We start from the raw sequence: 10918 nt of genomic DNA, 5'->3' as shown, positions 1-10918 counted from the left end.
GACTTTCTTACTGTGCTATATCAGCACACAACTGTACATCCAAAATTGTTCTGCTCAAGAGCATCATGGAGTCTGGAAATATAGACAGCATTTCAGAAACATAGAGGATGGTAAAGAGAGGGCTTAATGGTCAGTGTGTTGCCCTCTGAAATGAATAGTGTCTGTTATAACATTAGCCTAGGTTTATGCAGAAGTTTATAAAGTTTAATTGTCTGAATTATACACTGCCAGGAAACAGAAGAAGCTCTAGGGAAGAGATTGGGAAAATACCTGATAATCCCTGCATGTAATATCTGCCCGAGCAGGTAAGGAGCCAGGCAGAGCCACATCCTGCAAATTCTATGGAACTCAAGGAATACCATGTCCTTAATTCAACTTTTATGCTTGAGGAACAATGACCCTACCCCTCTACAATGGGTCAGAACCCTGATTTTGTGGTTACAGGGCATGTGGAGAAGATCAGCTGTGATTCCAGAAGGATTAGTAAGTGCACAGCTATTTTTTAAATGCTATTCTTATCAAATATATACTTGTTTCCAAAAGGAATGAGATTTGTGCAATTAGGGTGCCTGTCTTCCCAGCTTACTCTCCTTTTGCTCCTATTAGGTGGTTTTCACTGGATTTAACATAATGACAGACCAAAATTTGTATGGGTTTTGTTGGGTATATGTTGGACTTTTGCTGAGTTTTTTTTGGTAAAATTAATTTTTGCAAAGATTTTGGAGTGATTAAGAGAAAGACAAGGAAAAAACAAAGACTTTTATCACTGAGGTAGTAAGAAGAAACGTAAGAAGTAACACAATTTCAGGAACTGGTGTATCTACTCTTTCTGATATGATGTCTTCTAAATTTGAGATTATGGAGATTCAGTCTTATCAACATTATTTTTTCTCCACTGAATGGGAGGATTTCTGCCCAAGCATAAACAAAAGTTCAGTTATTGTAAAAAGCCCTACCACAAAGATCTATGTTTTCCTCATTTTGCAGTACAACATTGTACTGGGCTATGCTTTCTAAATTGACAATCCATGTGCTAATCATCACTATTTATATTCGTTTGTATAATAACTGTAAAAACCCCATTCTAGTCATGATTTCAAACCCTGTCTTCTGCTCCCAGACTTTTTCTCTTTATCAGGCATGATTATAGGGTAGGGAACAATTTGTTAAAAAAGCTGAAAACTGAATGGAGTTTGGATAAAGATATTTAGCTGCAAACATTAGTGACAAACATTAATGTGCATATCCATGGAAATCAAATCACCATGGAATTAAATTTGTACTTGTTGGCTTTTCAGACAAAAAGGACGAACTTTGCTTTCAGTTTCAGAGAGGAAAGAAATAGGAATTTTGTTGGGGTTTTTTTTTTCCTAAATAAAAATCTTAAAGTCTGATCCAACTGAATTTAACAGCCATTAGAAGCTGTCTAGTGCTCTATTAGGTTTTGAGCTCATATTAATGGTTTGTGGTGTATCAGCACTGAAAAGCATATTTTATGAACTCCAATGCATGGATTTACACATGACTTGTGATATTAAATCATGCTGTGTGTATAATTGATAAAACAATTTTGTATTTGCTTTTGCTGATCATGTTTCCTTACAAGAATTGCTGTCCTAAAAGGTAGAAAATGCTTCATGAGGGTGATTTTAATTTTAATTTTTTTTTTATGTTAGCAGCAGATTTTTCATAGTCTATAGGCCTAAGAAAGATTAGTAGGAAGAAGAAATATCTTTTATGATATTAATAAATACATCAGAAATGCTCAGTGTCCTCCCCCCGCAAAAACAACCCCAGAACAAAACCTCCCATTCTGTAGCTCTTGATACCTAAATTCTTATTGTATTGATGCTATTTTTCATGTGTAGCAAAGTGGGTCATTTTAAACACAAAATCCAAAGTTTAAAATAATCATGAGTACTTCAGTATTCATTCAGTGAACAAGTATGTTTGGAACAACAGATACTTGGCATAGCTTGAACTGAAGGTGACCTGGCAGTGCCAATCTGCAGATAGTATTTTGTTATATAATTTAATGGTCTTCACATTTTTCTATCTAGGTGTCTGAGGCAGGTTTCCTCTTTCATACAAATTTTGTGGTAACCTTTGCCCCACAATGGTTTAAATCACATTCTTAAGGGATTAAACTGTTATGACAAAAGAGGAATGTTTAGATATTCTGCTTTGCAGCTAAAAATTTGTCAGATTAGAAATTGTGTATTTTATAATCTCAAGATCAAAGAAGCTTTCCATCAAAGTTTTATGTCCGCTATAATATTTTCCCAACCTTTGTTGAACCTGAATTGTTTTGGATTATCTCACATTGGGTTCACTGAGTATGCCTAGCCAAATGTGGGAAAAAGCTTCCTGCCAACATTTTAAACATTTCACATATGTAGGGCAGAGGCAGTAAGCCACAGGTATTAGTTTACTGCAATGGCGAAGCTTGCTTTAACAGTCTTTTTAACTCTACTTTTATATGAAATGCTTTTTGAGATTAGTATGACAGATAAAACCCCAAAGGGCAACCGTTTATCTTCCATTAGGAATACCATTCACTTTCTTTAACCTAGTGACCTAAGTGCTCCTGTAAAGAGTCTCTTTTATAGAGTTTTTACATCTCGATGGATTAAGTATCATTTCTCTGCTGAGGAGAAAAAAAACACAATTCAATTTCTTTAGAAGAATGACTTGTCAGAGAAGAATAGTTTTTGTCTTTATCCATCTTTAATTCCAGCAGTCATGTTCCCCAAATAGTCACAAAACAGTGATCATTCAAAGTTCAAATTGTCAGTTCATTTAAAATCCACTCACCGAGCCCCTTTATTACATTTTCACTACGTATTTGGCAAGGTAAATAGCAAACCAAGAGGACAGAGAATTCAGTTGTTCTATGTGCTGTGTACTACCTTGATAGTCTTTAAGGTTATTCAGCATAATCTTAGTGAAAAATGCATATTTATAATAACATCTTTTTGTTCTGTTAAAAAACATAACATTATTTTATAGATAAAACCCACACATAATCAAAGTAAATCTGAACAGGTTCCATAAAGAAATAAACAAATAAATTGTTTAGACATTTCCAAATATAATTGGAATTTGGCATTCAGAGTGAGGTTCATTCCCCAGGGTCCAATCAGTACTATTTGGGAAAGGGAGATAGCTTCACTTTTTAATGAATATAATGAAAAGTAATATGCCCAAACTTACAAAAATGTTAAGTGTCTCTCTTGCATTTGCTCTGCTTGGTTTATAAAAATTTAGTAATGCTTTTAACAAGCTGTTAGGTGACTCTGTTTGCTTTTAGAAATACCCATCTATGATGAGAGGTCTGGCCTGTGCTCAGGTGCTATGCTGCACTACATTTTAGACTGAGGCTCAGAAACAATTTATTTTTGGTGGCACTTGCCTGAAATAAACCTTTAACCCTACCTTTACAGTCTAGATTGTAAATTGTTGTCTCCTGATTTTTTTCTGCATTCTTCTTGTCTAAATACCACACTGTTATAACTGGCTGTTCTCTGTTCTCTGGCATGTGCTTATTTAATTTTCTTTTTTGAGGTCAGTAACCTGTTTTCTTGATTGATTTAGGTATTCTGCATGTATCTGCAGGAGTTAAAAGTCATTTTGGTTTCCCTGTTTCACCTGCACTTTTTTAGGCCCTGATCTTTTCAATTGCAACATGAAATGGCCCAGTTACTTCACTGAAGCTCTGAAAAAGAGGAGTAACTCACAAACTACAATTCGCATTATGGTTTCTGTCCACATTCAAATTCTTTCGCTTTAGTCCGAGTCTATAAAAAGCACTGGATGTACCCCATATTGCAAACGTTTTATTTTTTAACTCTGTATTACTTAATAGCATCTATATTGATGTGCTTGAAGCACCTTATAGGTAGGACTACCTGTGGAAAGGGTCTGTTGAAAGCATAGAACTTACTTGTAATTTCATTTGTTTTTCAAGGCTTGTACAGATATCATTAGAAAAAGTGCAATATCAATGTCTTCAGCTGTTGAAGCTTAAGATAAACTTGTATTCATTTTTTGAAACAATATGAAAAATACTGTAAGACAAAGGATTAGAATTTTTTTTATTTCATATCAAGATTAATTGAAAGATAGATTCACTATATATGCATTGCTATCACATCAAATGTTGAAGAATTATCTTCCTTTCCCCCTTTTCACCCAATACCACCTTCCTCTTCCTAGTCTACTGCTGTCTGTACTCTGATCTTTTTGTGCCCAGATTCCCTGTTTAACAGAAAAGATTATTTTTTTATTCTAAGACTGAAACTGTACTCTTTAGGTCTGAATTTGAATCTAAGTCTACTACTTATGGGCCATAAGTAAATATCAATCCTTGATATCTAGTATTTATGTTCTATTCTCCTGTTCTTATGGAGTCAGGATGAGACAGACATCCAGTCCTGTAACAGCATCATCCTTGTGTGTGTCTTCACTTACTGGGCCTATTAGTTATGAGTTACAATGTTAACATTAACTAATTAGTTTATTTCTAAGTGCCAGAATCTTGTGATTTGTGATATATGACAAGTCTCTTGATCACGGTGTGGAAAAATATGGTAAAAGGCTCTACTAATTTACTAACTAGTAGAAAAACTAGCATTTGTCAAAGAAAGGCAGATTGTGTCAAAACAATGCCATTGCAGTAAATCCAGTCTTCCCAAGTTTAACTACAGTAGCTCTGAATCTACTGTCCCCTGTGTTTTGTTTTCTTCATATGTGATTTCCCAAAAATTAAAGGGGAATTTTTAGATTGAAGAAATCAGATGAATGAATGTCTTGTGGAAATGTTAACATATTTTTGAAATTGTGATCTGGTAGATGGTGGTAAAAAGTGAAACCTTGCTGACTGAAAAAAATTAGAGAAGAAAACACAACTTATGCCTGCTGGGATACTTCATCAAACTGTTTTAAAAGACTAAGAAATGAGATTGTACTTGCCCATGGTCAAGGGATTTCTAAACTAGAATATTAAACATTTGTTAGAATTAGGTTTCAAACAATGTTAGGTGTTTCATGCTTGAATGACGAAAAGACAATTATTTCCCAGTGTCTTTGCTGCCTCTGGGCATGATTAAATAATGGAATTGTATTCTCAGAAAGATGTGGTTTATTACTTTTAACAGCTTTTCAAGCTGAAGTCTTTATAAATAAAAAGAGCTATAATTTAAAAAAGATAAAAGCCGTGTGCCATTTCATCCCCTTGAAACATGGAAGAGAAAGAATTGTGTGCGGTAATATCTATAACCTTTAGCATGTAGCTTTCTTGAGGTGGGTATTCTTAAGGGAAAGAAAATGTGATGCTCCCAGAGCCAGGAGCTCTGCTCATACTTGCTTTGTTGTTTTATGGTTCTCAAGGCAATGGATTATGCAAAAAACATAAGTGAATTTATTTGGACTTGATGAATTTTGATGGTGATTCCACAGGTGGAGAATAAATTAGAAGCACCCCCACCTCCCCCACCATCCCCACTCCACATTCAGATACTTTATGTAGCTTTGTTGTTCCTGAATGTCTCCAAACCAGACTGCAGCAGTCAACTACTGCTCAGCAGGGCCAGTCCCAGATCACCAGCAGTATCCTGTGCCTGGAACTGCTCACAGTCAGGTTGTTCTCAGGTATCTGTTCTCACCCAACAGTGAGTTGGGGTACTGGGCTCTTGTAATTCAGCCCATGGAAGAATTATTTGTGACCCTTCCTCTCCCCACCAGTGCTGTCAGGCTGACTGGTCTCACACACAAAATCTGCTGTGTTGCATGTGCACTCCACCACAACTGAGACCATCCACTAGAAATCAGCAGCTTTCAATCTATTGTCTAATGGAATTACCATTTAACATTTCCAGTGAAGGTGGACTCTCATATGAAAAACTTGTATAGATAGGACCTCATTTTATTTTTGTTTTAAATGAATTTTATTTCTGTCCTTCAGAAAGAGATACCCTGCAGACTATTGCTTTAAATTATTTTGGTTATGGTTACCTGGTATTTTTAATGTGGAAAGAAGGTAGAAGTCTTCCAAAAGGGAATGTTCTGCCCTTCTCCATGGCTGGTCATTAATGCCTGTCCATATCTCCTCTCTATTTGCAGACCTAGCCTGTGAGCCACCGTATAATGAAATCTGTCAAGAGGAGTCTTCTATGAGAATCATTTCTGCTACCCTCTCACCTCCTCAAGAATAGTTTAGATGGATCAGTTCCTTCTCTGAGCTGCTGTGCATCTTCAGAAACTCTGGAGCTGGCAAAGATGGAGGGAAAAAAGCAGCTGGAAAAAAAAAAAGCAGCTGAAAAGCAGCAACGTTCTTGGTGCTGGAATGGATTTGTGTATAATATAAACAAAATTAAAATGACTGATCTGTTCTGTTGCTTTGCTGCACTAAGTCAGGACAACCATGAGCTATTATGGCTCCATTTGCATGATATCTAAGATTCTGTATGGTTGTTATGTTCTTAGGATTTTGAATCTCTTTCAACAGGCCGCAAAACCTTCATAGGCTACCAGTTTTCCTTTATAGTAAGTGAGGTTAAGCTTTGTAACAGCAGCTCAAAAAGCAATACTTGTGTGTCCACTCTCTGACACATCATTATTGTGTGATATGTATCAAAGCTTCCCTCTTTTTATCAGATTGCAGAATTGTCCCATTTGTACAACTGCTCAAAGTAAATAAATGATCTAGACAATGCTAAGTGCACATGCAATTGAAGCTATTCATTGTTTGGTCTCATATCGAGGAGAAAACATGTCAAAGGATTTGTCCAACCAGACCAAGGTGCCAAAATCCCTAGATCTAGCCCTGACATATGGTATCAAGCAGATGTACTGGATATGAAAAATCACAGCTGCCAGCCAGCTGATAGCTACCTAAGAATCAGTCAGTGCTAATTTGGTATTTCTGTGCTAGATAAGATCTATGTGGTGTGTCTGTGGGTAACTAAATCTCTGTTTACATTAGGTTGATAAGAATGGATACCATACAGAGTGTCTTAGGAAAGATGTATCCATTTGTGACTGCAACCCACATGACAGCTAATTATTTAAAATGAACTCTGCTGTTCTTGCACCAGAAATCTGCATCTATAAAAGCAGAACTGAAGTGGCATCTTCTTCATGAGGTCTTCCGAGACTTCAAAACAAACAATTGTACTTGGAGTTTGAATCTTATTTTGATAAGGCCCTAGACTCTGCTGTGGAGTGGAAATTATCTTTAAAGTGAGTTAAGTTGGTCAGAGTAGCAGAACATTTTATTAAAATAGAAAATAGGGTCTATTGTGACTAGGTACAGCAGGAGCATCCCTGGTGATATTTTCCTTAGCTATATTTTTCCTTCATTTCTTCACTTTTCTCTTTCAATGAAATTGTTCGGGTGTCAGCAGCGGTGGAATTTTGTCACATTTATTGTATTACAAAAAGCATCAATTTTACACTTTAACTGATGCCAATAAACATTTTTTCCACTGTGGCCAAACCCCTCTTGTTTTTAGTACCTGTGACTGGAATTAGCCCTGTCTTGTGAGCCATAAAAAGAAAAAAAAAGGGAGAGAGAGAGAGAAAAGAGAGCTATCTACCTCCAAATATAACTACTTTGAGTGAAATAGGCCTGATAATTTCCTCAGTGCCTCCTATCTATTAATTTGCAACATTTCCGTTCCTCCCTTTCCTATATCTTACACTTGCAAAAAAAGCAACATTTCCCAGATGTCTTAAAAAAAAGATGAAGATAGTCTATCAGATTCAGTGTTCCTTTTTAAACTAGTGCTCTCTCTAATGTCTACATTAATTAAATAAATGCATTTTTAATTGAAACACATGAAGCTTTCAAGTCAAACTGAGTTCATGTCCTCAGGCACCCTTTTAATGGAATTTTGGAGTGACAGTGCACACCAACCAGCTGGGTCAGGACCATGTTAATGCATCATCAAAGTTTTTTTCTCTGATGGCAGAAGCCATTGCAGATTCATTCTAAAAGGGGAAGCCTACGTCTTCTCAATTCTTGCAGAAATAACGCCTCATGAGGTCTCAACAGATTCCACATGCAGTTTAGAAGATAATTGAACCAGGTGTGTCCATTTTTAATATTTTATTTTACAGGAGGTCAAGTTTTAGTGGCAGTTAATGATGTTCATCTACAGGTTTTGTCTTCCCTTCCAAGGACAGAGGAATCATTTATTGTTCTTTTACTCTAAAGGAACTATGCACGAAAGAACTATGCATTATGTACATAGAACAATAAATAGTTTCTGGGATTCATTGATGTTATTCTCAGTGGACTAAAGCATTTTCTTTCTTTATAAAACAGAATAAAAAGAAAGCATCATGAGTAAACCTGAATAGATACACATCACAATGGGTTATCCTTATGCAAATACAAAGCACAGTCACCATCAGCAATGTCTATACCAAAAAGAAAAAAAAGCAAAAGGGTGGTTAATTCCCTTGCATTGTTGACTAATGAAGCTTTCCAAGTTATGCACATGCTGCAGCTGCACATCCTTTGTGTTCTGTATTGGATGGGGTTTCTGGAGCCTGTTCTGTACCTTGTCTGCATGAGACTTCCTGGTGCTCCCAGGGGAGCTATCAGTGCAGGCTGGATTCCCAAGACTTATCTGCATTTAGTAAACAAAAAAAAAAGGTGGAACATTCTTATCTGGTCCAGAGGAAAACTGGTCTAAGCCTATACATCTATGTCCACATTATTTTTTCCCTCATATTGGAATGGCTTTACCCCTACACTGTCTGTAGGAAACTCTCTCAGATATGTTGTATCTGGAATAGCTGCGTAGCTTTCCCCATAGGCATCATTGTACCAGAAAGATACCTGAGGGACAAATTATCGATGAATTACAAGACATGCAGACCTGAGTAAAAGTTCAGAAGCCTAAGTTCACTTAAAATATAGCTAGAAAAGGAAGTAAGATGCTTCTTTTATGCAAAGCTTATGCAATTTCATTAAGAAAAAAAAAAAGAATTATTTCCCTGAGGTAAAGGCTAGCAACTTTTAAATCACTTTTTATCTTATTTTGGACAGAAATAATTAAACCCGGTCGCTTCATTTTTAGTAGAGTCCTTTTTGAAGAAGACATTTTCAGCCTTATTTACTGACCCTGGTTACACATTTATACACTGAATTAAGAGAGTAGTTTAACAACTTGGCACAAATCTCTGACTCCAGATTTCAGAGTCCACCTCATCTTCTACCTCTGTGGCCTTTTGAATACTCAATATAAGAGATATAAAAAGATTTCTGTACAGTCTCTGAAAGACATACTTGCTTGAGAACTCTGTATTATGCACCAAATAAGAAGGTATGCTTCTTGAATGTTGGCCATGGAGAAGGAAAGGGAGCTGGATTTTTTTGTCAAAGGAAAAAGCTCATTTGGTTTGTGAAGAATTGTGCCCACAAACTCCATGTTGAAGATGGTTAACTTCTGGAGTAATAGAACTTTGCAGAGCAGTAGTCAGGACACTCCCATTGCCTGCTGCTACTACTACTGAGACTACTGGTCTCTCTCAACTTAGCTTGCTCATCTCTGAATTCTTGTGTTAGGCTTCTGTTTTCATCACAGAGGAGCAAGCAGTAGATTGAGTTCCAAAATATCCTTTTCTGTCTCCAAAAACCTCCCTCATGAGTATTTGTAATAATCTGTTAAGATACAATTACCTTTATTAATACTTGGGAATATAACTTTTTATTTCATTGCTAGGCAATTGGTCAGGCAGCGATGATACATACAATTTATAACACAGAGGTTCAAAATAGGAATGAAAGAGCAGTCACAGAATTCAGATTAATCTAGTTTGGCAACACTGACTTGTAAGTGGACATGTAGGCAGAAGGAGAAAAAGAACAACAGCATACCATACTTCTTTTTAATGCTTTCCTTGTCCTCAGTTATTTTCACCTCAAGTATTTCCCTCAACATTGGTGGTTTGTCTATTTAGTAACCTTCTATAAACCTTTCTTTCTACAAATTTCCCCATACCACACATACCTCTTGTATTGACTAGGTCCTTTGGCAGGTTGTTACAAAGGTTAACTGCATGTTATATGAAAAACTACCTTTTTGTTTCTTCTTTGAATCTAATTCTGCTGGGTTTTTTTGCCAGCAACCTCCTTCAGCACTAGAAGAGCAGTGAGTAATGAGTCTCTGGCCAACACTGGTTCTGTAGACCTTTGTGTTACGATCTGAAACCATCTGTTTTCTGAGCTGAAATTTTGAGCCTATTAAGTCATCCATAAAATCATCCTAGTAGTCTTTGAACCCTGCTAATACATATGTTTTCTGAGATTAGATGACTAGAGTACAAAATTAAAAGTCAGAGTGAATGATAGATCTACATTCTAGAATAATATTTTCTGGTTTATTCTCTGTTTCTTTCACAATTCCTAGTATATGAATTTCTTTTTTTACTGCCTCTGAATAATAAGTTGATGCTTTTGTGGAACTACTTATCATGCCCTCGAGGTCTCGTTCCTGCAGAGTGATGAGCAGATTCGAGATCACCTTGTATATCTGAAGGTAGAGAGGTTTTGTCCTGATGCTGAGAATTTCATCGAATTATAGAATCTTGGAATGGTTTGGGTTGGAAGGGACCTTTAAAGGTCATCCAGTTTCACCCCCTGCCACAGGCAGGAACACCTTCCACTAGACTGAGTGTTTCAAAGTCCCATCCAACCTGGTCTTAAACACTTTCAAGGATAGGGAATACGCAACATCTCTGGGCAACCTGGTCCAGTGCCTCACCACCCTCATAGTAAAAAAATTCTTCTTAATACCTACTCTAAACCTACCATCTTTGGTAGCTTTAACACTTTGTTCTATCACTACAGGCCTTGGTAAAAATACCTCCTTCTATTTTGCTTATAAGCTCAATTAGAGGTCACAATAAG

General features: G+C 36.5%; 1 long non-coding RNA gene across 1 annotated transcript; it reads left to right on the top strand.

Annotated features, from left to right (window-relative positions):
* The first annotated feature begins 226 nt into the window (after positions 1 to 226).
* On the top strand, positions 227 to 6721 carry LOC121673405. Its single transcript, XR_006019205.1, has 2 exons — positions 227 to 305; positions 6121 to 6721. It is a non-coding gene; the product is annotated as an uncharacterized LOC121673405 (long non-coding RNA).
* The last annotated feature ends 4197 nt before the right edge of the window (positions 6722 to 10918 follow it).

Source organism: Corvus kubaryi, unplaced genomic scaffold, assembly GCF_017639235.1.
Source record: "Corvus kubaryi isolate FWS band 111438036 unplaced genomic scaffold, C.kubaryi_AGA036_p1.0 65382, whole genome shotgun sequence".
Classification (NCBI taxonomy): Eukaryota; Metazoa; Chordata; class Aves; order Passeriformes; family Corvidae; genus Corvus; species Corvus kubaryi.
This window is presented reverse-complemented; position numbering and strand designations above follow the sequence as displayed.